This window comes from Sciurus vulgaris (assembly GCF_902686455.1).
Source record: "Sciurus vulgaris genome assembly, chromosome: 8".
NCBI classification, from domain to species: Eukaryota; Metazoa; Chordata; class Mammalia; order Rodentia; family Sciuridae; genus Sciurus; species Sciurus vulgaris.
In genome coordinates this window covers 104,538,717-104,564,134 of record NC_136468.1, presented here as the reverse complement: position 1 = coordinate 104,564,134, position 25,418 = coordinate 104,538,717, and the positions used below count along the sequence as shown (strand labels likewise).

Below are 25,418 nucleotides of genomic sequence, written 5' to 3'. Positions count from 1 at the left end.
TTTAGGGGGGCAGCAGCCTTAGCTCTCTGATAGGCTAATTGCTTCCACTGGGTAGGAAGCAGTCCCATTCAGGGGTGATCTGCATAAAGGATTTGTTCTTCATAAAATCCAAGGTGACTACAGGAGAGAATGACTTAGAAAAAAGGACAATAGAAAGGCAAGATGGAGTTCATTCCCTTAGGTTTAGGATAATGACTGGGAACTTAACAATTGCTACTCCTGTCCTGTTCCAGAACACTGTAAAATCAGACAATTGACAATTTGTTGATTATAAATGTCCCTGCAAATTTTGAAAATACCTTAGTTACTCTTATCAGGTGTCTTCAGCCTTAAAGGGGAATGAGAAAGGTTAGGTAAATTTTAGGGCCAATCAGTCTCGTCTTACCAATTTTTAGACAGACACTCCTTAAATGATTCACATTTCTTTTTGCAGAATTGAGCAGGACTATCACTCAGAGTTTAAGATAAAAAGAAGATAACACAATGAAGGCAGAGATGTCAAACTTTTATTCTGCTTTTAGTTACCCATTGGACATTGCAGGCCTAAGTGAAAAGTCAGTGGTTTTAACAAAGCAGTCTAAGTCCCTGTTACAGGAAGTGGCTATCTTGGTCTAGATTGGTGGAGAGATGCAAGCTGGGGGATGGACAGTAATGGGAAGGATGACTTGAGGGCTGCAGGAATGCACAGGAAGATAAGCCTGGTTCCTATATCCTCACTCTTCATGCAGATAGATGTGTGTTTGAGTTCAGCTAGGAGAAAATAGTTGGAGATGTAAATGGGAGAGACAATGGATAGTTGGCAGTGGGGTCTGAAGTACTGGGAGACAAACAGATTGGAGCTAGATTTGGGAGTTGTCATCTTAAAAGTGGTTGTGGCCATGGCAGTGAGATGTCCCTGAAGGGAGTGAGGAGAGCAAAGGTCAGTACTAAGGTGAGAGAGGTCCACAAGGGATGGAAGGTAACTGAGAAGAGTAGATGTAGAGGAGGATAGGATAGATTGAAGGTGAGTCTGGAGGTTTCTGCATCAGAGATTTAAAGGAAAGTCCTGTTAAGGCCTCAATGACCTTAGGCTAAAGAGTTAGAAGGAGAGGGCAGGAGTGGCAGTAGACCTCACTGGAGGAAACTGCTGGCTTTAGTGGTTATTTATTTGCCTTGGGTAGGAAGCAGGTGAACGGAGTCAAATTCATTCGCTCAACAATAATGTGACCAAACCTGAGATGGAGAGTGCATTTTATTCATGTGCTCTTAGCAAATTTTTGGAGGTGGGAGTTTGTTCTCTACATTTAAAGATGTTTGGCAGTCTCAGCCTCTTGGTGTTGGGGTGTTCATACTCCTGCGCACCGCCTTTCCTTTTGCACATGGTCCTGTGGGTGTCAGATGTTGCCTGGGTATGTCCTTGTAGATAGGTGTGCTGCTGTTCAGAGCCACAGAGGCCTTGCCAGTCTTAGCACCATCTTAACCCTTACCATGGTGTTAGATTTATAGTTTCAGGGGCAGTAAATTAAAGTCCAGAAAGAAATTTTTCAAAGTGACTTAGTGAGCTTATCTTCCCAAGGACCACCATCGGGTTTTATAGAGCTTGTTTATTTATTTGTTTTTTTTTTTTTTTTGGTGCTGGGGATTGAACCCAGGGCCCTGTGCTTATAAGGCAAGCACTTTACAACTGAGCTATCTCCCCAGCCCTATTTATTTGTTTTTTAAAAATAGTTTTTAGATGTTGATAGACCTTTTTTTTATTCATTTATTTATATGTGGTGCTAGGCAAGTGCTCTACCACTGAGCCACAACCTCAGCCCCGTGCTTGTTTAGTTTTAAAATAACTTCTTCCCAGCAGTCTATACTATTATGCAGAACCTTGCTGTGCCTCTATAATAGTCATTGAGTTCTTGGAATGGGAAAGGAATGCCACTGCAACTCCACAGCTGGTTGTTCCTCAAAGCTGCCTAGAGCAGCAAAAGTAGAGGGAATCAGTGCATGAAGGACTTAGGAGTTCAGTGAGGCTCCATTCATGGCCCAAGTAACATCAACTGTTTGTGTTTGAGTTCTCCCTTAGTTGAGCCACAGGACAGCCAAATGTCTGGTTCTGCTGCCTGGTCAGTCTCTTAGTCTGCCCTTCCTGCTCCTTCTAACTTGCTTGTATTAATCAAACCATTCGTAGCAAAGGAGTGACATTACAGCCTTGCTTGTGTGCCCCCAAAAACAAGGAGAAGGAAGTTCAGAGGTAGTGTGGCGAGCCTGGCTGCAGATAGCTATTGTGCTTTTGTTGGCTTTCTGGGTTTCATGCCACCCCAGGAGGAAGCTCCTTCAAGCTGTCCTGACATTGTAGGGCTGTCTTTGTTGTCCTGGTAGAGTGCTTTGCCTTTATCATTTCTGCACCCTGGCCTTGACTTCTTACCTTAGTCAGAGAGCCTTTTCTGTCTTTGTCCTTAGGGCCTTCTTACCCCTGTCCTAGGGGAGGCTGCCTAAACTCCGATTCTTAGTTTTGAACCACTGCTTAAAATTTTGTCATCTGCATGGCACAGGGAAGGTAGGTATTTTCCTCCTTGTCAGTGATACTTTCTTTCCCCTGGCCTTTTTCTCCTTCTCCATAGATGCTTTTCCTGTACAAATAGATGTGAGGCAGAAATCACAGTGCATACTTTGTATTCTTTCTCATGGGGCTGCTCTGTCAGCTATAACAGATACTGCTCTGACTTCCTTTCCCTTTTCTGCCCTTCCTCTTTGCCTACCTTCTTTTCAGCTTAACTCATTTTATTTTCTTATATACTAAGCTGAATGTCTTTAGAATATAATAATTAGGTAAGTTGTGATATGTGTACACGCGCATGAAACCATCACCTCAGGAGTCTCCATGTGCTCTGTCTGTGGCTGGCTTCACTCATACCCATCCTTAGGCTACCACTGATCTGCTTTCTCTCACAACAGATTAGTTTGTGTATTCTAGAATTGTGTAGATGGAATCATACAGAATGTACCTTTAAAAAATTAGTTTTAAAAAATGGTGGTAAGATATATAGCACACAAAATTTACTGTTTTAGCCAATTTTAAGTGTGCCATTCAATGGCATTAAGTACATTAAGATTGTTGTGCAAACTGTCACCAACATCCATCTCCAGAATTCTTTTGTTGTCCTAAACTCAAACTATCCCTACTAAACAGCATCTCATTTCCTCACCCAGTTCCTAGCAGCCCCAATTTTACTTTCTGTCTGTATGAATTTGACTACTCTTGGTACTCATGTTAAGTGGAATCATACAGTATTTGCCTTTTTATGACTGGTTTATTTCACCTCCTGTAATATCCTCAAGGTTCATCTGTGTGTCAGAATAATAATCCATTATATGGATAGACTATATTTTATCCACTCATCCATTGATGGATATTGGGTGCTTCCACCTTTCAGTTACTATGAATAATGCTGCTATGAATTTGAGTATATAAATATCTCTTCAAAGTATATACTTTTCTTGGGTTTGGTTTCTTTCAAGTTAATTATTTTGAGATTCAACCATGTTTTTTAATATATATATATATATAATGGTAAAAAAAAACCATGTTTATATATATATAATATATATATATAATATATGTATACGATCTTTTTTTTTTGTCATTGTTCTCTACTTGTCTGTTGGTTGTTACAAACAAAGCTGTGAAGGAACATTGGTGTGCAAGTCTGTGAAGATGGACACTTCATTTCTTTGTGAATAAACTAGGAGGGGAGACTCTGCCCAGGGCACGTGCCACCACCTAGCAGCATTTTAGGTCTCGGTGACTCCTCATCCTAACCAGCATTTGGTGTTTAAATCTTTTTAATTTTAGACAGTCTCATAGTTTCACAGTGGTATTTCATTGTGGTTTGAATTTGCATTTCCCTAATAAGCAATGATGGTGCAGTTCTTTATACCTTCTTTGGTGAAATGTCTGTTCAGATCTTTTGTCTATTTTTAAAAATTGGGTTGTTCATTTTCTTTTTAAGTTTTGAGAGTTCTCTGTATATTCTAGATGTGAGTACTTCATTAGATATATAATTTGCAAATATTTCCTCCCAGCCTTTGGATTGTTTTTTCAGTCTCTTAACATTGTCTCATTTTTTTTCTTCTTTTTTTTTTGGTGGTGTTAGGAATCAAACCCAGGGACTTGTGCATGTTAAATACATGCTCTACCACTAAGCTACACCCCCAGCTCCAAATTGCCTTTTGAAGAACAAAAGTCTTTTGATGACATTCAGAATATCAGTTTGTTCTTTTATGGATCACATTTTTTTGGTGTGGTATTTAGGAAATATTTGCCTAACACAAAGTCACAAATATTTCCTCCCATGTTTTCTGTGGGAAGTTTTATAGTTTCAGATTTTGAATTATTTTTAGTGTATGGTGCATGGTGTCCATCTCTGAAGTCCGTTTCTGTATATGGATGTCCAGTTGGGCCCGTATCATTTATTGAAAGGACTGTCCTTTCTTCACTGAACTTCACTGATGCTAGGATTGAACAGAGGACCACCACTGAGCTACACCTTCAGTCCTTAATCACTGAACCTTTTTTTTTTTTTTTTTTTTTTTTGTGCTACTGGGGATTGAACCCAAGGGTGCTATATCACTGAGCTATATCCCCAACCCTTTTTAAAATTGTTTTGAGACAGGCTCTTGCTAAGTTGCTGAGGCTGGCCTTGAACTTGTGATCCTCCTGTCTCAGCCTCTCAAGTTGCTTAGATTACAGGCTTATGCCACCTTGACTGACTTCACAGAACTTTTAAATGCTTTTCCCCACTTTTTTCCTTTTGTCTTCTGCATTTTTTATTGCTAATCTCCCTTATTCCACACCTTCTCCTGGTCCTGTTACCCTCAAGCAAGTTATTCCCTTTTACTTTACCCTGTGTCTGCCTTCTTTGTCCTTGGTTCAGCCTCATCCTTGTCTGTTAACAAACTCTTACCAGCAGTTTGATTTCTTTTTAAGTTAAAATGGTGGCTCTCACAAGTTGTGGACTGTTTCCTTGGGGCAAGAGTGAGTGAACTTTCTTTAAGTTTCTTGATCTCCTCCACATTTGATGCTGTTGATTGCTCTTCTTTGAAATAAGTGCATTTGGTTTCTGTGCTTTTCTGGTTCTCTTCCTCCCAGTGATTAGTCTTTCAGCCTCTTAGGCTTGTCTTCCTTCCACCCCTTGAACGTGGGTGTTCTGGAGATTATGTCTATAATCAGCCCTTGTCTTTCTTCTTGCTGCAGTCTCCTCCCTAGAAGAACTTACCCACTTCCAGAGCATGAAACCACGCATCTGTGGCTCATTCTGTGTTCCCTGTGTTTGGCCCTACAGCTTGTTTGTCTTCATATCCGGCAGATCTACAGGATCTTTTCTGTGAAGGATCCTACCATTCTCCCCATTGCCCAAACTCAGTGCTGAGTTATGACTTCATTGTGATTTTTCTTGGTATTCTGAATAAAGTGAGCATGACCTTGGGAAAAAAGACCTACAGATTATTTTTCTCTGTATTATTTTGGAGTAAGGATGGGAGAGTGGAGGTGGTAGGAAGTCTATGTCTAGCTTCCTGTCTGAGCTAGAACAGAGCCTTGGGTGGGAGTGGATCTTTCCGGCTGGGCTGAGTGGGGCATTGAGGAATCTGTGTTAGTCATCTTAGACTAGATTTTACTGTGGAGACAGTTCCGTATCATTGGAGTCTAATTTCTCTCTGATGTTAATGTCCACTGTGGTTCAACTGTAGTTCTGGAATCAAAGAAGCCAAGATGCTTCTCAGTGCCAGCAACATTGGGAAGTAGAATCATCACCTGTGAAATAAGCATAAGGTAGAATTACATCACACCCACTTTGTCTCAAGTGCCTCTGGCAAATCTTCTGAGACTCTGAAGAGTCTTTGGTCAGGTCATCAGTCACTCTCGGGGCAGGCAGGGTCATCTGTCCTGGGGAGTGCTCGTGGGAGTACTGATAGAATGGCAGCTCATGGCTCCCAGAGGCTTTGCTGCTGTTCATGTTCATGTGTGCTGTAGACCAGTAATTAACATTAGCTTCTGCTTGTTAGATTTCCTAAAATTGGGAAGGACTGGCAGGAGTACAATGAGGAATAGGAGTGACCAAGGATAGTAGAGGTTGGAGGCCATGTGAACATATCATGGGGTGACCACAGTGTGGCAGGGAGTGTTAAGAATCTGACCCTATCTTAAGGCCCTGAGTCTGCTAGGTGCAGGCAGGGACCTGGTAGACTCTTTGCATCTTGGAGAGTGGGGGTGAGGCCAGGATTTAGCTTAGTCACACAGAGCTAATGACCTTTGACTGTTTATTTAACCTCCAGGTACCTGTTTTATGGAGATGACACTCCCCTACAGTTGTGGTGAATCTTACATGTAGTCCTGTGTGCTGAGGCAAAGATACCCCTTGCTGGTGGCCTGTCCTTCTCCATCCCCTTGCATTGATGTGAACTTGACATCACCTAGGATCTAAGTCTGCTATAACAGTATCTGAGACTGGATAATTTATACATAACAAATTATTTTCTCAGGTTTGGAGACTGAAAGTCCAAGATCAGGGTGTCAGCAAGTTCAGGTTTTGATGAGGGCTTCTCTCTGCCTTCAGGATAACTTCTTGTTGCTTCATTGTCTGGAGGGGAGGAAAACTGAGTCCTTGCAAAGGATGGAAAGACAAGAGGGCCAAATGCTGGGAGGTGCCTCTTCTATAAGGTCCTTATTCCCATTCATGAAGGAGAAGCCATGATGGCCTAATCACCTGTCACATTGTTTCAACACCTGAATTGTGGAGGGGATACATTCAAACCATAAAAAATGACAAATGTGATTTAAAGAAGCATTTTTAATATCTTCATCTGGAAATCTTTGGCTTTGGCAAGTGAATGTCACGGCTGGACTGTCACATTGTCCCAGTGGACTTTCAGTTCTGTTTCACACCAGGCCTGCTTCAGGAAATGAAATAGCCCTTCAGCAAAGCATTTCCTTGTTAAAGGCTTTTTTTTAAGCCAAGAACTAATTGCTTTTCCTCAGCAGCTGAAGCGAATACTCTTTTGTCAAAGTTGACTTTATGACATTTGTTTCATTGAGGCTGTGCTTATTGAAAGACTATATATAATTTACTACAAAGAATCCTCAAATGAATATAATGAATATTGCCAGAAACCAGGTTGGATTTCTAAGGCATTGTTTATTTACCTTTTTTTTCTGATTTTCAGTTAAATGACACAATTATATTGATGGAGTATGTAGTTCTGTCATTAAGAAGGTAATAGTACAGGAATTACTAATTATACATTCGTTAAAGATCTTCCTTTGAAATACATTTAAGGGAGGCAATAAAAAGTGACTGTTGGGTGTGAAGTGAGTTAGACACTCTGTGTGTTACCTGAAAGTCAAATGGAAACCAACAGAACAACGTACACAATCACAGCTACATGTTGGAAGGACTCTGGTTGAATGGTCTATGGCCTGCATCTTGGGTTATCCTAGCCAGACATGCAGTCCTATCAGAACAGGCTTGTCTGGAGGATCTTAGCCCATTTATATGCAGAAGAGGATCAAATTGGCTAACACTGAGACTTTATAAATAGTAGGACTGTTTCTCCAGCCTGTCTTCATTCTGTTCAGCGCTAAAATTCCCTGGCAGCATATAACTAATGAGAATGGAAAAGTACTGTTTGCAGAGATTTAAGCTGGCTGACTTGAGTGCTCCCATGGTGCCTTGTCATCAGTGGTTGCACTTGCTGCTCTTGAGGGTGGCTGTCCTTTCCATGTTGAACTGTTATCTCAGGTGATAAAAACAGCAGTATTTTGACTAAGACCCCAAAATGGTCTCCAGTAAAGACTCTTTTGTCATTGTGAGAATATGACCACATCTTGCTGAGCAAGAGAAGGATGGGCCAAGGTATCTGCCTGGACTCGAATAGTCTAGCCTTGCGTTTCAATTTTAGATAATTGGACTGAAATAGTCTCAGGCAAGAGTGTAAAACGTCAGATACACATGAACTCTGTACTGCTTCTGTAGTGGAGATGTTGTTTCTCCCACTTTACTGATGAGCAGACTGAAGCTTAAAGCTAGAGATGATTAGTCCAACATTGTACTCCTGGCCAGTAGTCCAGCAGGGATTTTGACATGTCTATGCCCTTAAGAACTAAGTGGTGCTGCTTCTTCTCTTTTATCTGGAACGCTTCAGAGATGTACATTGTCTTAAATCTCACATGTAAAGCTCTTTGCCATGGCTTTTCACTTTCTCATTAGGGAACGTATTGCTTCCTGGAACTTCCCAACAGCACAGAGCTGCTGAACCCAGTTCCCAGCTTCATATATGCCTGTTCCTGTTATGTTAATCTGGCCAGATGCACCTTCCATTGTGTACATCTTTGGGGATACACACAACCACCCCTCCACCCCTCCAAGAAGCACTTTCCAAGGGATAGTATTGAAGTTCAGCAGATTGAGAAGGGAAAAGCAGCCAGTCAGAAGGAATAACCTGTGCAAATAAATGATGGCATTAAAGGAATGTTAACATTTCTGTATTCCTGGGGAAGAGAATGAACAGGGGCCACACTTTACATTTCTACACTGTGAAGACCCAGATGCATGCTGAAGAATTGGAGTTTTGTCTTTAGAAAGTAGGATAACACAGGGGTCTGTAACTCAAGAGTGTTTTGCTCTGTTTCTATAGGCAGAGTGGATAGGGGCTCCTGATACATATCAGAACACTACTGTAGAGTTCAGGGGTTATCTGTGCAAGTCACAGGAATAATATGTTCTTTGGAGTTTGTGGGGCAGCAGAAAAGGTTGGTCAAGGGCAACCAGGTGCATGTGGTGGTTGGAAGAAGGGGAAAGCCTGGGAAGTCCAAGGATAGGGGCATTGATATCAGCTGTTTTAGCAGTATCAGCTGGACAGAAACTATAATAAGACAAGTTTGGATTTGAGGCTTAGAAGTCCCTAGTGATGGGCAGAGAGGTGTAGTGGAAGGTAGGGTGAGAACATGACTCAATCTTTAGCTGAAAAAAATAAGGAAGAAGGTGGTGCAGCCTGAACAGGATAGTTAAAGAAGAGTCTTTTTGTTTGATTTTAGGGAAGGATGAGGGTATGAAAACGTGATGATCTTAGAGATAAAGGAATACCAATGGTACAGGACCACTAGAGGTGGAAGCAGAAGCCCTTCACAGGCCCACAGGACTCAGCATTACTATTAGGGGTACTTACTAATTAATGCCAAAATGTGTTATGTAAGTGTTCAAAATTAGGAGTCTGTCAAAGTAATTTTTCGCTTTACAAAAAGGATTTACCCTAAGATTCCATTGAATAACAAATTACTGAGTTTGTTGGGAATTTCTCTTTGCAAATGTGTAGTCATACCCTGAATAATGCTGTTTCAATCGAGGAAGAACAATATAAATGATGATAGTCCATAGGATTATAAGGCTGAAAAATTCCTATTGCCTAGTGAATGTATAGCTGAAGAAGAGGCAAGAGAAAAGGAAACTATAGAAGAAAAAGAAGAACCTCCAAGAAAATTTACTGAGGAGGGTTTAACAGATGTTTTTGTAGACCTCAGTGTTATGGTTTAGATGTGAGGTGTCTCCCAAAAGCTTACGTGTGCGGCAATGCAAGAAGTTTCTGAGGAGAAATGATCTGGTCACAGCCTTAACCTAATCAGTTAATTAATCCCTAATGGGATTAACTGAGTAGTAACTGGAGGCAGGTGGGGTGTGGCTGGAGGAAGTGGCTCATTGGGGGTGTGGCTATGAGGTATATATTTTGTATCTGGAGGGTGGAGTCTCTCTCCCTGCTTCCTGATCATGATGTGAGCTGCTTTTCTCTGCCACACTCCCCCACCATGATGTTCGCCTCACATCGAGCCCCTAAGAATGGAGCTGGCTTCTATGGATTAAGACTAAGGCCTCTAAAACTTGAGCCCCTAAATAAACCTTTCTTCCTCTACAGTTGTTCTGGTTGGATCTTTTAGTTGTTGAAAAAAGCTGACTGAAACACTCAATATGCTGCTGTTTAAAAAAACATGACCCCAACACCCACAGGTTTTCATTAGTAGAGAAGAGTATTGATGGTGCATTATCTGCTTATAGCAAATCTATGATGCCCAAAAGAAACCAGGCAAACCCTATGGACATATTTCTGAGAAGAGTGCCACCTCAAGAAGAGCCTCTGGGAGGAATTCTAGAAGATGTTGTTTTCATAGGAAGTGACAGCTGCATGCATGATACTACCTCTGAAGACCTTCCAGTGGGACAATTATGTGGAGGTAGAAGACAGTGATAATGATAATCATCCTGATCCTACGTGTAGGCCTAGGCTAATATGTGTGTTGTGTCTTAGTTTTTAACCAAATTTCAAAATATAAAAATAAAATTTACATATTTAAAACAGATAAAGCGTTATTGAATAAGGATATTAACATACAATATTTACTTTTGGACAGCTGTATAATGTGTGTTTTAAGCTAAATGTTATTACAAGAGTCAGAAAGTTTTTAAAAATTAAGTTTATAAGGTAAAGTAAGTACAGTAAGCCAAACTTAATTTACTATTGAAGAAAACATTTATAAACAGTATAGCCTAAGTGTACAGTGTTTGTATAGTCCGGAGTAGTGTGCAGTAACATCCTAGGACTGCATATCCACTCACCACTCACAGACTCACCAGAGCAACTTTCAGTCCTGTAAGCTCCATTCAGGGTGAGTGCCCTAGGTAGGTATACCACTCTAAATCTTTCATACTTTTTTTTTTTTTTAATATGTATTCTTTTGTAGTTGTAGATGGGCATAATACCTTTATTTTATTTATTTATCTTTATGTGTGCTGAGGATTGACCCAGGGCCTCACATGTACTAGGTAAGCACTCTACCACTGAGCTATAACCCCAACTCCTTGTACTGTCTTTTTAGTGTAACTTTTTTATGTTCAGGCACACAAATACCATTGTTATAGTTGCCTGTAATATAGTTTTGTAGCCTGAGAGCAATAGGCTCTACCATATAGCCTAGGTGTACAGTAGGTTCTGTCATCTAGGTTTGTCTAAGTACACTCCTCAATGTTCACACAACAGAATGATGCATTTGTAAACATTCTTTTGTTAAGTATCTTGTGACTATTATGTCAGTGCCTTTTATGGTTTAGATATTAGGTGTTCCCCAAAAGCTCATGTGTGAGACAATGCAAAAGGGTTTAGAAGTGAAATGATTGGGTTATGATTGGGTTATCCCTATTAATCTGCTGATAGGGATTAACTGGGTAGTAACTATAGGCAGGTAGGGTGTGACTGGATGAGGTGGGCCATTGGGGGTGTGCCTTTATGCTATATATTTTGTCTCCAGCGAGCTGAGCTTAGTCTCTTTCTCAGCTTCCTGATTGTCATGTCCTGAGCGGACACCCTACACCCTCTACACCCTTTTGCCTCAGTGTTGTGCTTCATTTTAGACCCAGAGCAATGTAGTCAGCTGTCTGTGGACTGAGACCTCTGAAACCATGAATCCCCCAAAAACTCTTAGCTCCTCCAAAATTACTCTTGTCAGGTTTTTTGGTCACAGTGGTGAAAATGAGGACTAAAACAGTGCCATATCTGTACAAAGATCCTCAGGGATTGGGCATTTTATCCCATTCATAAGAGTTTTCTGTTCTTTACATGTACCTTCCTGAGACCTGGGGCACATGGATGGAGGCAAGGTTTGTAGGGGGCAAAAGTTGTTTTATATGAGTGACTTCCCAGATAAAAGGTGGTGGGTGGACACAAAGGGCTGCTTTACTTCTTTTGTTGGGTCTGGGAATAGGTGATATAACAAGGTAATAAAATGAGAAGGTGAAAATGGGGTCCTGCACCTGCAGACACTGGCCTGAGTCTTCCTGTTTCAAAAACATTGTTCTCAACACACTGGATTTTCTTTTTTTTGGGGGGGGGGGGTGCTGGGGATCGAACCCAGGGCCTTGTGCTTACAAGGCAAGCACTCTACCGACTGAGCTATCTCCCCAGCCCCTGGATTTTCTTTTTGTAGAAAAAAATGCTTGTCTTGTTTTGCGATAGCTTTTCATGAAACAGAGGTATCTAAGTGCATTGCTCTTAGATAAATGCACTGGGATGTCACTGTACTAAAATACCATAGATTTTATTCTTGCATTTCAGCTGCACAGTTTTATTTACAAACACAGGCATTTCAAGGTATAATGAGAGGAGGCTAATACCCATAAAGAAGACTGACCTATTATTGACACCTTGTAGGAGAACTTGACTGGGCCTTGAGCTGTGGTAGGGACTCCTCACCACTGTCTGGAGCAGATACCAGGCTCCAGATCTTCACCAGGACATTTGAGGACATTGAATTAAATAGCATCCAGCTGTTAGAATTCCAGAGATGTTTTTGTAAATTAGAAACAAAACTCAAATTTTGGTTTACTTTCATCTTGTTTAATGTCCTAGGAACCCTGTTAAAAACAATACAGAAAAAAAAAAAAAAGCAACACAGAATGTCTTCTAGAAAATCAATATACAGTTTTATTGTACCTATTTTGTGAGTTCTGTTTTTTATATTGGCTATTCTAGTTGTATGCAAGGTGAGTTGGAAACTGTGCAAGATGTGTTTTGTTCTCTTTTCTAGAAGAATTGTAACTTCATATGGGGCTCGCATGACAACTATAGATAATCCCATGTGGCTGTATAAATTAATATAAAACGAACCAGTGAACAAAATGACTGCTCTATGTGTTTTGAATAAAACGTGACATTTGATGTCATGATGTTGAGTGAGAAGGACTATAAAGAAAAGGGAAAAATCCCTGCCCCACTCCCTCTCTTTTAGTTAGGGAAGAAGTTAAGTTTTGATAGAGGCTTCAAGGCAAGAGGACAAATGAGCTGAGACAGGAACAGATGGGTGAGTCAAAGTGAGCGTAGAGCTCAGTTCCTACCATCACCTGCACTTGGTTTCTAGTATTCTTGGCTCTGTCCCTTGTTCCCCGGGTGTACACCCCCACACCCCATGTGCATTCTTAAACCCTCAGGCTCGTCCATTTCTAGACTGGTGCCCTCAAACACTCTCCAGACCCACACTCTTCAGCATTCTGCTATCCACTCTCCACATGGCAACTGTACAATGACTTTTTAAAAACAATCAAATAATATCACTCCATTTCAGCCCTGCAGTGAAGTCACTTTGTGATTAAATCCTGAACTTTGATTTAGAAAGCCCTGCACTGATCTCACCTGGTATGACAGCCTCTCCTCTTGGACCATAATAATATTAATAGTATCGATAATCTACATTGATAAGACTTTTAGTTTGATGTTACAAAGGTAATGGCAGCTGACACTCTTAAGTCAGTCGCTGTTCTGAGCATTTTAATCTACTTACTCATTAACCCCAGGAGCAGTTTTGGGGCTTGGTGTGGAAATGGAGGCATGAGCCCACAGTCACAGTGGGTTGGTCAAAAGCTGGGTGCCAAGTTGTTACTATAGAAACCAGGGGTTTTGAGGTGCCACTTTGTCACTTTTAATTAACTCTTGAGTTCGTGAGTTCTACTTTTATTTCCTTATGTGTCCCTGGCATCTGCAACAGTGCAGACACCTGGCAGGCTTTGGGCTAGTGCTTACGGACGGCAAGTGGGGTAGTCTGATGAACTGACTGACTGCAGAGCCCTCTCTTGGAACCCTGGGATCCCAGCATGGGCAGAGGAGGTTTGTCCTTGGCATCAATGGGTGCCAGCCCAAGGTGGTGCCTGGGCGGAGTAAATGGGGCATGACATGGCTTTGGGCAGGTTGCTTTCACTGCCCCGTGTGCCCCATATTCCAGTCAGAGTAGATTGGTGCTATTTGCTGTGGTAAGCAGAACTGAACAGTGTAAAACTTATTTCCCCCCTAGCAGATTAGGTTACTCTAGATACTGAAATTCCTCCCAGAATTTGATATTCCCCTGTGGGGGTGGGGGGGAGACCATCTCACTATTCCATTTTGAAGTAATTTAGGCTTAAAATCCATCATTGCTGTACTATGAGTAAAGTTAAGAAACCAATGTAACAGTGTCCTCCACATACTCACAGTTATGAAAACAGAACTTGGTTATTTATGGAACGCCCTCTTAGATCACTTAACAATTTCGCCCCCAAAAACAGCAGGAGCAGAAATAACCACCTTCTAGATAAAGCAAACTTGCTATGTCAAGTGCCATTAACAATGGCAGCCAGCGGGGAGTTATGCAGAGAGAAAATAGCCCTTTTGCTTTTCAGAATTGGTGGTACTGGGGAAATACAGAAGGCAAAGGAGGAAAAGAGTAAATATAGTAATCTTGAGTTGAAAGTGATACTAAGTCTTTCTATTTGGGACTGTGACTCAGTATCCAGTACAGAAATCTAATTGACCAACTCCAGTCTTACTAATCGCCTCAACTTGGTGAGAGAGAGCTCATGATATGGTAAAAGCTTGTAAGCCTCACAACTTACAAGTTGGGATCACTGTTGGTCTCATTTTACAGATGAGGAAATTGAGGCTTTGAGGAGATGAAAGGATTTCTTCAGATAACACAGCACAACTCAAGCCCAGGATTTGAAGTCTGGGCCAACCTGACCCCTGTGGCCTGAATGGTCCTGGCTTCAGACCTGGACCTTCTCCACCTCTCTGAATGTTCCTGATTTGATTTGTCTGGTGTTTTCTCATGATTAGATCAGGGCTATGGATTTGGGTGTAGGAGCACAGAAGGGCGTGCCCCTCTTATCACTTCACATCGGGTGCATGATGTCAATACACGTTAGTACTCTGAAGTTAACCTGGATCATGTGACCAAGGTTTGTCTACAGGTACCTGCACCATCACTTGACTTGTTTCTGTGTTCTTTCTTCATTGGAGTCATTATTTCCAGCCCCACACGAGGGCAGGGAGTTAATCCATCTCCTAGGAGGATGGAGCGTTTTCAAGGAATTTGTGGGCATATGTTAAAACTACCCAGTAACTGACAAATATTTTGGGGTAGATATTTAAGGTTATGCATATACCCTGTTTCCCCTTAATTTCCCTCGCATTGGACATCATTAGCAAGTCATTCAGCATTATTACTATGATAGTCTTAACAGAGATTTCCTTTTTCCCTCATTCTTCCTACATTTTAAGTTGGTGCTCTTCTGTAAGAGTTTTGTGCCCTTCTTCGTATTCATTTTTTTAAAAATTTAGTTATTTATATTAGTATGGGTTTATGTTTATATTATTCAGTACTACATTATTTATTTTGCTGCTCATCTTGTTCCAGCTTTGGCCCACCTGGGGGCCTCCCGTGCCTTTAGACATTCCTTCATCCTCTTTTATCTTCAGTACTTTCTTTTTGACACAGTGAGATCCTCTGAGCTCATTTTCTGTCTTCTTTGTTTCAGTCCAGAACCAGCCATTCTCCAAGGAGCCTGATTTCCTTTACTGGGCAACAGTATTAAGAAATCAAGGACTGGGCACTTACAGGACTCATTGCTCCTGCTTCTGGGCCCTGACCATGGGCCAGTGAGGACATGGGTGTTCTTATTGCCCCAATGGCACACAGGCCTCTTCTTAGAGTAGGTGTGTTTCTCATGGGTTGGTGGCTAGTAGGATCCTGTGTCCTCCATTCCGTGGTTGCTATGCATACAAGTCCTGGGATTTCTATCTACTTGATGGTGAAGAGTGCATCCTGTCCTGCCTCTACCCATTGCAACTTACCTGCTACCTTTCCTTTTTGTTCTTCATGGTGTGGTGGTGGTGGTGGTGGTGGTGGTAGTGTGTGTGTGTGTGTGTGTGTGTTTATTGGTACATAAGAGTTATACAGAATAGAGAGTTTCATTGTGGTATATTCGGACATATGCATAATATACTTCGATCAATTTCATTTTCTAGTACCTGCTTTGCCAGCTTTTCCTCCCTCTCTCTGCTGATGTCTACCCTACTGGTCTCTCTTGTATTTTCTTTTTCTTTTTCTTTTTCTTTTTTTTTTTTTTCGCAGTGCTGGGGATTGAACCCAGGGCCTTGTGCTTGCAAGGCAAGCACTCTACCAACTGAGCTATATCCCCAGCCCTGTATTTTCTTTAAAAAAAAATTTTTTTAGATGTTGATAGAACTTTATTCTTTTTTAAAATATTTTTTTAGATGTTGATAGAACTTTATTCTTTTATTTATATTCTTTTATTTATTTATATACTGGGAATCAAACCCACTGCCTCACACATGATAGGCAAATGCTCTACCACTGAGTCACAACCCTAGTCCCCGTCTTGTATTTTTATGAGGTCCCTCCCACCAACCCCTTTTTAATTTTTTTAGCTTCCATGTATGAGAGATAACATACTGACCCTTGACTTTCTGAATCTGGCTTATTTTGCTTAACATGCAGTACAATTCCATCCATTTTCCTGCAAATGAATTTTTTCTTTTTTTTTAATTTTTTTTAACTGGATGGACACAATGCCTTTATTTATTATTTATTTTTATGTGGTGCTGAGGATCAAATTCAGTGCCTCACACGTGCAAGGCAAGTGCTCTACCACTGATCTACAAACCCAGCCCTGCAAATGTATTTTTGAGGTATTCATTTTTAAGCAGTGCTTATAATTGTTGTTAGTTTGTTCATTTCTCCACTAGATACTAGATGGTTTCTGATATGAGTCTCTTTCTGACCAATGTGGCCTCTTCTTTGCCTCCCTCCTCACCTCTTCTGCGGTGCATCAGGAACTGCAGTGCTGTGTGATGAGTTTTCATGGTCTGTGGCTTTCAGACTTTGACTGCAGTCTGCAGTCATCATGAGAAATGCATATTACAGGGCTCCCAGGTAACATATACCTGCGTATTGTGGTTTCACAAAACAACTTGCTCTTTTCTCTGTGCTGTGCATTTGCACGTGTTCACTCCATTTTGTTCTGTTCTATCCCACTAGGGAGATTTTATACAGAACACTGTTCTGAGGTATACATCCTCCAACAGTGTCCAAAAAGTTTATAATCATCTCATTCTAGCCCTCTCATGCTACTACCGGGGGAGGGGTCTGGATTAGGACTAGGTGTAGGATAGGGGTGTGGATTGGAACTGATATTGGGGTGGGACTCTAGATCAGGAACTAGGAGAGGATAGTCTGTGAGGCTGTGATTTGAAGGAGGGATTCACAGGTCTGAGATGTAAATTGTGGTTAAATCGATGGATCCTACTATAGAGTTGATAGATCTTTGGGAACATTTGAGCCGTGGCCTGAGCTAGAGACTTTGAGTTCATGAGGGAGTTTGAATTCTCTTGCAGCTGCCGCCATACCCCACCTCCCACTCTGACCCCCATCTAATGCGAGCTACAGGCACCTGTGCTTTCTCTGCCTCCTCTACTTCTGAGAAAGATGTTTTTGAGAAATAGTGCTGCTGGGGGTTTTGAAAGCTTGAGTGGTGGTAGTTTTCGCTGACTTCATTTCTCACTTTGGACTTTTTGGGAGTTGAGTTAGTAAAGCTGGTGTTAATGTTTCTGATTTTGAATGAATAAGAAAATATTGAGTTAAAGACAAAGGTACATAATTCAAAATTCGTATATCAAGATTTTTATGGAGTATATTGTCTAATTTAAAATATATGCTTGTAAAAAATTAGAATGCCTTGTTAAAATAACACAATTTAAGAAAACTTACTATACACTTTTATATTTAGTTAATTAAAATAGTTTTATAGTAAATATTGGTTTGACTTTTTGCTGATTTTGGCTGACCCTCTGTAGATCGTCAAGTATATCTTCCAAATTTACAGTTAAGACTATTGATTTATTCATGGACATATTATGAATGACTGAAAGTACCTTGCTTCATTTATTTTAGTTAAATATAGACTCATCTATTATTTTTAAACTGTTGCTATAAAATTAAAAGCATATTTCCAAAATATGCTTTCTATAATAAATTTTTAATAGGTTGAGCTTCCCTGACTGACCAATAGAAGATAATCTCCTGGTCATGCAGGTGGCTTGATAGGACAGGAAGGCTGTCCTGGCCCCTGGAATTTTGCCTGCATGAGTTGAGGACCCTATCCAGAGTACAGCAGCCTGGCAGAGGCAATTCAGAAAAAAGGAAGTCCCAGGGGACTCTTCTGTGTGTTCCTCAGCTAGACTTTACATGGCATAATATAGAAGGTCAACAAAGACAGAAGCTGATTCTTTGAAACATACAAGTTTATCAGACTAGGCAAACTTTTGGTAAATCTGGTCAAGAGAAGAAAGGAATCCACAAAGAAACCAAGGTGGAATGAAAAGGGGGTAATGAATCATAGCAAATAGAGAAGGAAAAAATTATGAGCGCATATTCTTGGTAGAAAATGGATGAAAATCCCTTTTAGTCCTTGAGGAGGGAAGGAGTTGTGAGGATTAAAAAGTGTTGATATGAAAGAAAAATTGGTGCATTTGATTGTATTAAGAGCTTGCAAGATGTCTTAAAGTATAAAGACAACTTGCAAAGTAGGAAAAGGTATTGACAAACTATGAAACCAATGAAGAATTCTTACCAAAATATATAAAGAGCACCTACAAACCAAGGAAATTACAAACAAAACATCAAATGACATGAACAAGATTTCACAGGTAGACATATGTGGCAGATAAGCATATGAATACTTGTTCGCACTATCAATAAACTAAGAAAAGTGAGTTAAGACAATACTGAGAGGCTGGGGTTGTGGCTCAGGGGTAGAGCACTTGTCTAGCATGTGCAAGGCATTGGGTTCAGTCCTCAGCACCAAATAAATAAAATAAAGGTATTACGTCTATCTACAACTAAAAAAAATTTTTTTTTAATTATCTTAAAAACAACAACAAAAAAAGACTATACTGAGAGCCAGGCATAGTGGTGTGCATTACCACTACTGCTACTCTTCAGAGGCTGAGGTAGAATTCCAAGTTTGAGGCCAATCTTGGCAACTTAGCAAGACGCTATCTCAAAATAAATTAAAAAATAAAAAGGACTGGGGATGTAGCTAAGTGGTAGAGTACCACTGGGTTCAGTATTGGGGGTTGGGGTGGGGAGGAAGTCTACACTGAGACACTGTTTTTATGTTTTATAATTGGCAAGGTTTTACAAAGTCTGACAGTATGAAGCATGGCTCTTGTGGGTTTGCAGCATTACTCACGTTGCTGGTGAAGGGCAGTCCCTTTGAAAACAGAATATTAACCCTTAAAGTTGGACATGTATACAGTTTTGACCCAGTAGTTCTACTCCCACACGTATAGCCAGGACAAGTTCTTCAGATTTTCAAAAATATTCAGAAAGGAGGGAATAGCTAACGAACGCCCACGAAACTTTCAACCTGCTTCATCACTTAGCAACATGTTATGGTTCCTGCTTCATCTTTCTCCCTACTCCCAATACATTTGTTGATTTTGTTTTTGATAGAACAAATCCCAAACATCACTTAATTTCACTTCTAAGTACTTTAGTAAAAATAAGAACTTAAATTTGATCTGATTATCATAGCCTGAAAGTTTATAATTCCTTAAAAACATTTGATACCTAGTCTGTTTACTTATTCCTGATTGTCTCAAACATGTCTTTTTGTACTCCCCCCCTCCACACACACAACATCCTAGCAAAGTCTAAACACTGAATTTGATCACTGGGTCTTTAAGTCTCTTAACTTAGATTAACTTCTTTTCTCTTCTTTTATCCCATGTCACATATTTGTCAAAGAAACTTGTGACTGTCTAGTATAATTTACCAGATTCTGGATTGGTTTGTTTTGCGTTTATGATTTTGGTGCCCATGTTTTACTTGCCCTTATCTTTCCTACCAGGTTAGTCCTGCAGATGTTAATATATTTTACCCATGTTTGGAGGCAGGAATACCTTCCAGTTGGTGGGTGGCATCTGGTGGTTACAGACATTTTGAGGCTGTTCTGGGTTAGTCCACCAGCAAGTTCCCTATCAGCCTTTCACCTGGTGCTTAGCTGTAGAGAAATGTTTCCAACTCATTGTTTTTATCATATATCACAAGATGATCATTTTCTCATTCTGTTTTACTTTCTTTGTTTATGGATCAGGGGACCAAAGCACAGAGAGGCTGAGTGACCCACTCACTATCACCTGGTTGTGCACAGGAACGCCAGATTTGACCAGGGTTTGAATTCCATACACACACAGCATTCTCTGGGCATGTGAAGTACAGTATTCAGCGGAAACCATTTGATTGCTCAGCAACTGGACTGACTTAGAGGCATTGAATTGTAGGACATTTTGAGACCAGAGTCCATGGTCTATGGTGGCTGCAACAGTAGCACCAGCAGTAGCAATGGGACCTGGCATGTGACTGAGGTGACACGGTGTCCACAACTTTGGCTTCTTGAGGGGTCACATCAGTGTTAATGCAGAATCATGAACTTAGAAATAAAGCATGTGCAGCAATGAAGGGACTTATAAGGGAGGGGAGGAGGATCCAAGCAGGAGGTAGACATACTGCTCAGCAGAGAGATGACCTGGTTCAAACTGCTCATTTGAGTGGGAAGCCTGCAACAATGACCTAGTCTGATACCGTCCCTTTCTAAGAGAGAAGGTTGAGGGTGTACAAGTGTAGGCCAAGACCTGGCCTACATCTGTGTTGCTAGGACTGGGGTACGTATGGCAACTAGGAGGCCAGGGCCATGTTGGAGGACTGAGAGTAGCACATAAGGATGAGTTTTTGGAGTGGACACTCCAGGAAGGTGAGACATGCCAGGAAATGGACCTGGCAGGTGGGAGGCTTCCAGAGCAGGGCAGTGGGCCAAAAGGGGGACCTTCTTTATAGTGCCCATTTTATAAAACTTCAGAAATGAAGAATTCAGAAGAAAAGTCACTATATTTTCACCAGGTGGAAAAGATTTTGTTAAATCTTCGGTTGAGACTAAGCACAGGCAGGAAGAGTTGACAGAGCAAGGAGGAGGAGGATTCCTTTGTAGGAGCAGAGGAAAAATTGGAGGGAGGAGGAGGAACCATGACAACTACACTGTGTCTTGAGGGCCTTGCTGAGGCACGAGACTTTGCCTGTAGGCCTAAGGGAACCATAGAAGGTTGTTGAAGACCACATGGTCACAGTGGTAGAAGAAGTCAAGAAAGACCACGGCTATGACTCTGATTGGGACATGTAGGGTCAGTGAGAGGAGAAGGAATTGGGTGAGAGAGATGGAGAATGTGAAGGGAGCGATGATCCATTCTTTCTACTGACTGCTTTGTACCCATGGCATGCACACCACACGTGTATAATCCTTATGCACACAATACACATGTGCTTATACTACATGTAGATACATAACTGTCAGTTTGTTGGGGATTCTATAAAAATATCCCATAGACTGGGTGGCTTATAAACAACAGGCATTTATTTCTCACAGTTTGGGCAGCTGAAAGTTCAAGATCAAGTTACTGGCAGATGCAGTGTCTATCCAGAGCATGCTCCTTATGTATCCTTAAATGGTGGAAGGAGGGAGGGATCCCTGTGAGGTGTCTTAATAAGGACACTAATCTCACTCATGAGGTCATTCCATGACCTAGTCATTTCCACGCTTCTTCTCCTACTGCCATCACTTTGAGGTTGGGATTCAGTGTGAATTTTGAGGGGACACAAACTTTCAGAGCATAGTACATATACACATTGTGGTGCCTTTCCTGAGAGGGCAAGGGCAGTGGAGTCCCAGGTGGGTGGTAAGGTGTGATATGAGTACTCAAAGCTGGGGTGACTGAGGACAACAAGGATAATAGGATGTTATAATCAACACAGCAGTGTTGGTCTTTGTATTACATGCAGAGTGAGAGTGAATGTTTGAAGTGTGGATAGAATTGATTACGAAAGACATGAAAGAATGACTCTTTTAGAAGTAAGAGATGGGCAGCAACACTGAGCTCTGGGATGGGTAGGTGGCAGGCCCAACTACTGGGTACACAAAGGCCATGTGTCTTCCACATACTAAGGCCATGCTGGTCTTCTATTTTGTGTGTATAGATATTTTATTTATGTTTTCACTACTGGCACTTCTGCTTTGACCATGACTTGGGGGAGCCAACCCTTGGTTCCCTTATATCAGGTAGTGAATGCTGTGTCCAGTCTTCTGGAAAAGAGCTTGAAGGCAGCACTTGCAGCCCCATTGAATTATATATCCATTGCCAGTTTGGGGCTCCAGCTTTCTGGACAAATATCTTTAGGTCAGGGTTTGACTTCTTTTTACTCATCATTTTTTGTACTTGTCACTAGTGTTCTAAACCCAAAATTTTCTGTGATCTTTAGACTTTTAAAAACAAATGGAACGAGAGGATTTTTTGAACCCAGTGGTACTTCTGGGACAGGCTGACTGGGTGGGCTGGGTCCCTGTCCAGGGAGGAGTACTGTTCCTGCATGCTGGCATGACAGCAACTCCTGGCAACTGTGTTGCTTGTGCTCATCTGTACAGGTGACTGTCTCCTGGTCTACCCACCCCCATGTTAAAGTGCCCTGGCCTGCTGGGAAGGACTTTCTGCCTGGAAGAGTCTGGCAGTCAGAGCCAGCCTATCTCCCAGGAGATAGGGCCTGTGGCCATAGCACCTGGTTGTGGGGTTTGTTCTGTATTTTTCTTTTAAAACATTAAAAACCTTGTTGTCCCAGCTCATCAGGAGTGGGAGCCACGTTGAGGCCTGCTCCATAATCTGCAGCCTGGCTGCTGACTCACTGTTTTACTCCCACCCTTGGTGCTGAAGCATTGATGCTTGGTGCTCATACCCGCCTCCCTGGGCCCACAACTGCAGGGGTAGCCAGCGGACTCTCACTTGGTGGGGCCCAGAGCCACCTGCACTTGACAGGACGCTTATTTTTACATGCTGTCGGCTGGAAATAATCAGCTTTATTTAAAGAGAATGTGGATTCAGAGTGCTAAAAAAAGCACCCAACAACTTGCTAGGGCTGTTTTAAAAGGAGTGATTCTCCTGCCTCCTTTGAAAGGAAGCTGCAGGACCCATGTAAAGGCAGCTAAGGAGGCAAAGGGAGGATGGGCCAGGTGGATCATGTATGACCAGAGCTCTTTCCAGGAGTGTAGAGCTTTGAGGGCAGAGTTGTGGGTTCAGGCTGGCACATACCCCCCAGGCTGAGACTGGCAACCCTTCATCCTAGAGGAGCAGAACTTGTAGCACTCTAGTGGTTGAGTGAGTATCCACTGTGTTGGAGCAGCTCTCCAGGGCCCCTCCCTGTTACACTTTCTCCTTTCCAGAGGACCATCTCCTCCCATGCCCCCCCCACCCCCTTTTAAGGTGCTAGGAAATAAACCCTGGCTTTATAGGTGGTAGGCAAGCACTGTACCACTGAGCTACATCCTTAGTCCCTTCTCCTACTTTTGAGGAGTCTATATTTTTTCCCTAATCTCTGTCAAATGCTAAGGCCATGTTGGTCTTCCATTTTGTGTGTGTAGATATTTTATTTATGTTTCCATAATTTTGATTATTTTCACATGGTAACAAAGATATAGGCTGTCTGTGGAAGGGCATCCGTTTTCTTCTAGTTTCCAGCTGTAGAGGTGGCTGCTGCTGCCCTTTTATTCTTTTGGAGACATTCATTAATATGTTCAAGTGTGTCCATATCAGATAGGAGCTTAATGTTGCAGTTGGTGCTCACATGGGAGGGTCCTATGGACACTGGTAGCTGGGCAAGTCTCTCTGGCTATCCCTGACTCCTCACCTTGATTCAGGGGATTCTGGGGTTTATTCAGGAGGACCACTGGGTACCTGTCCACAGGGCACATCAGCCTCCTGTCGACACTTTTCAGAAGAGAACTATTTTTCTTTTGGTGGTTAAAATGTCTACATATTATAGGGAATTTGAAATAATTCCTAAGAGTACAATGAAGAAGGTCATATTCTTTGTTAACCCACTACCAGAGCTAACCACAGGCATTTAACCTGCTTCCTTTCAGTTTTTTTATATGTATATGCACATATATATTTTCTCTTCTTAGAAATTGAGGCTGCACCATACATAAAAGTTACACATCTTTTTTTCAGTTTTTATAGTATGTTGAAAGCTTTTTTCAAATAGTCTAAATAGTTTTTAACTTTCAACTTTGAAATAGTTGATCAATTGCATACACATTATCTTTATTTTGCTGCCTTCACTCCACCCTGTTTTCTCAAGTCATGGAGCCAGACATCCTCTGTGGCTCTTGGTTCCTATGTTTCATCTCCGTGCGGCACATTGCCTTCCCTGTGGGCAGTTTCAGGCTGACATTCATACTTCCTGGTTTTGCCAATATTCAGTGCTGAATTTTGAGTATCAACTCTGAAATCAGTTCCATTAGCCACTGGATTGTTTGGGCTGCCACAACAAAGTGCCACAGAATGGCAGCTTAAATGACATTGATTCTGTCATGGTTCTGAGGCAGTAACCAGAGATACGGGTGTTTGGCCTGGCCTTACTTCCTGAGAAGATGATAGGAGAGAATTCTGCCTCTTCCAGCTTTCAGCTATGGACAACAGTCCTTGGTGTTCCTTGATTTGTAGCCTTATCACTTTTTAATGTCTGCCTCTCTTCAGATAGCCTTCTTCTCTGGGTACATTTGTCTCTTTGTTCAAAGTTCCCTCTTTGAGAACACCAGTCATAGTGGCTTAAGGCCCACTCTGATGACCCCATTGTAACCAGATCACCTCTATAAAGATCCTCTTTCCAAGTAAGATTACATTTTTAGCTCCTGGGGGTTAACAGTCCAACATATCATTTGGGAGGATACAATTCAGCCTTTAACAGCTGCCATTACCCAGCCCAAAGAACTTCGACCGTATTGAAGGCCCAGCCTCACGCATGTACAGAGACAGGCACACTGAAAGTAGGCAAATATATTCTTATCTCAAAACTTTAGCCAGAAAAAGGGTATCCTCTTTAACCACCTCTTCCTGACCCTTGTCTTATGTCAACGCAGATGAAGACACATGAAATTTTGTGTTCTCTCACATGAGTGGAAAGAAGTGTACCTGTTGTTTTTGGGTCTCTGGGGCTCTCTTCCTGCTGGGTTTCATCTGCTGGTCTCTGAGCAGGCCTGGAGAACATGACTGAGTATTCTCACTTCAGGATGTTCAGTGTTTCTGACTGCCGACTCTTTTGTCTGTGATCTAGATCCTGCTCAACTGACTAAGTGGACTTGTGAGTCTAAACTCATTTTAATTAATTATTTATATGATTAACATTGTTAAGTTTTATTACAGATATTTTCAACATCAGCTTCTTGGCTTGGCATGTTTGTTCCTGTGTTTGTTTGTAACAGATATTCAATAGGATTAAGTTGACTGGGTTTTTGAGGCCATCTTTTTTTAATATATATATATATTTTAGATGTCGATAGATCTTTATTCATTTTTTTATGTGTGGTGCTAAGAATCGAACCCAGTGCCTCCTCACACATGCTAGGCAAGCACTCTACCACTGAGCCACAACCCCAGCCCTTTAGGCCATCTTATTAAACATGTTGCTTATGTCTTACTAATGA

The 25,418-nt window shown here is 41.5% G+C and overlaps 1 protein-coding gene across 3 annotated transcripts in view; it reads left to right on the top strand.

Moving 5' to 3' along the window:
* NUDCD3 (NudC domain containing 3) overlaps positions 1 to 25,418 on the top strand; it is a 100,284-nt gene that overhangs the window by 35,745 nt on the left and 39,121 nt on the right. The gene's annotated exons all lie outside the window — the stretch shown is intronic.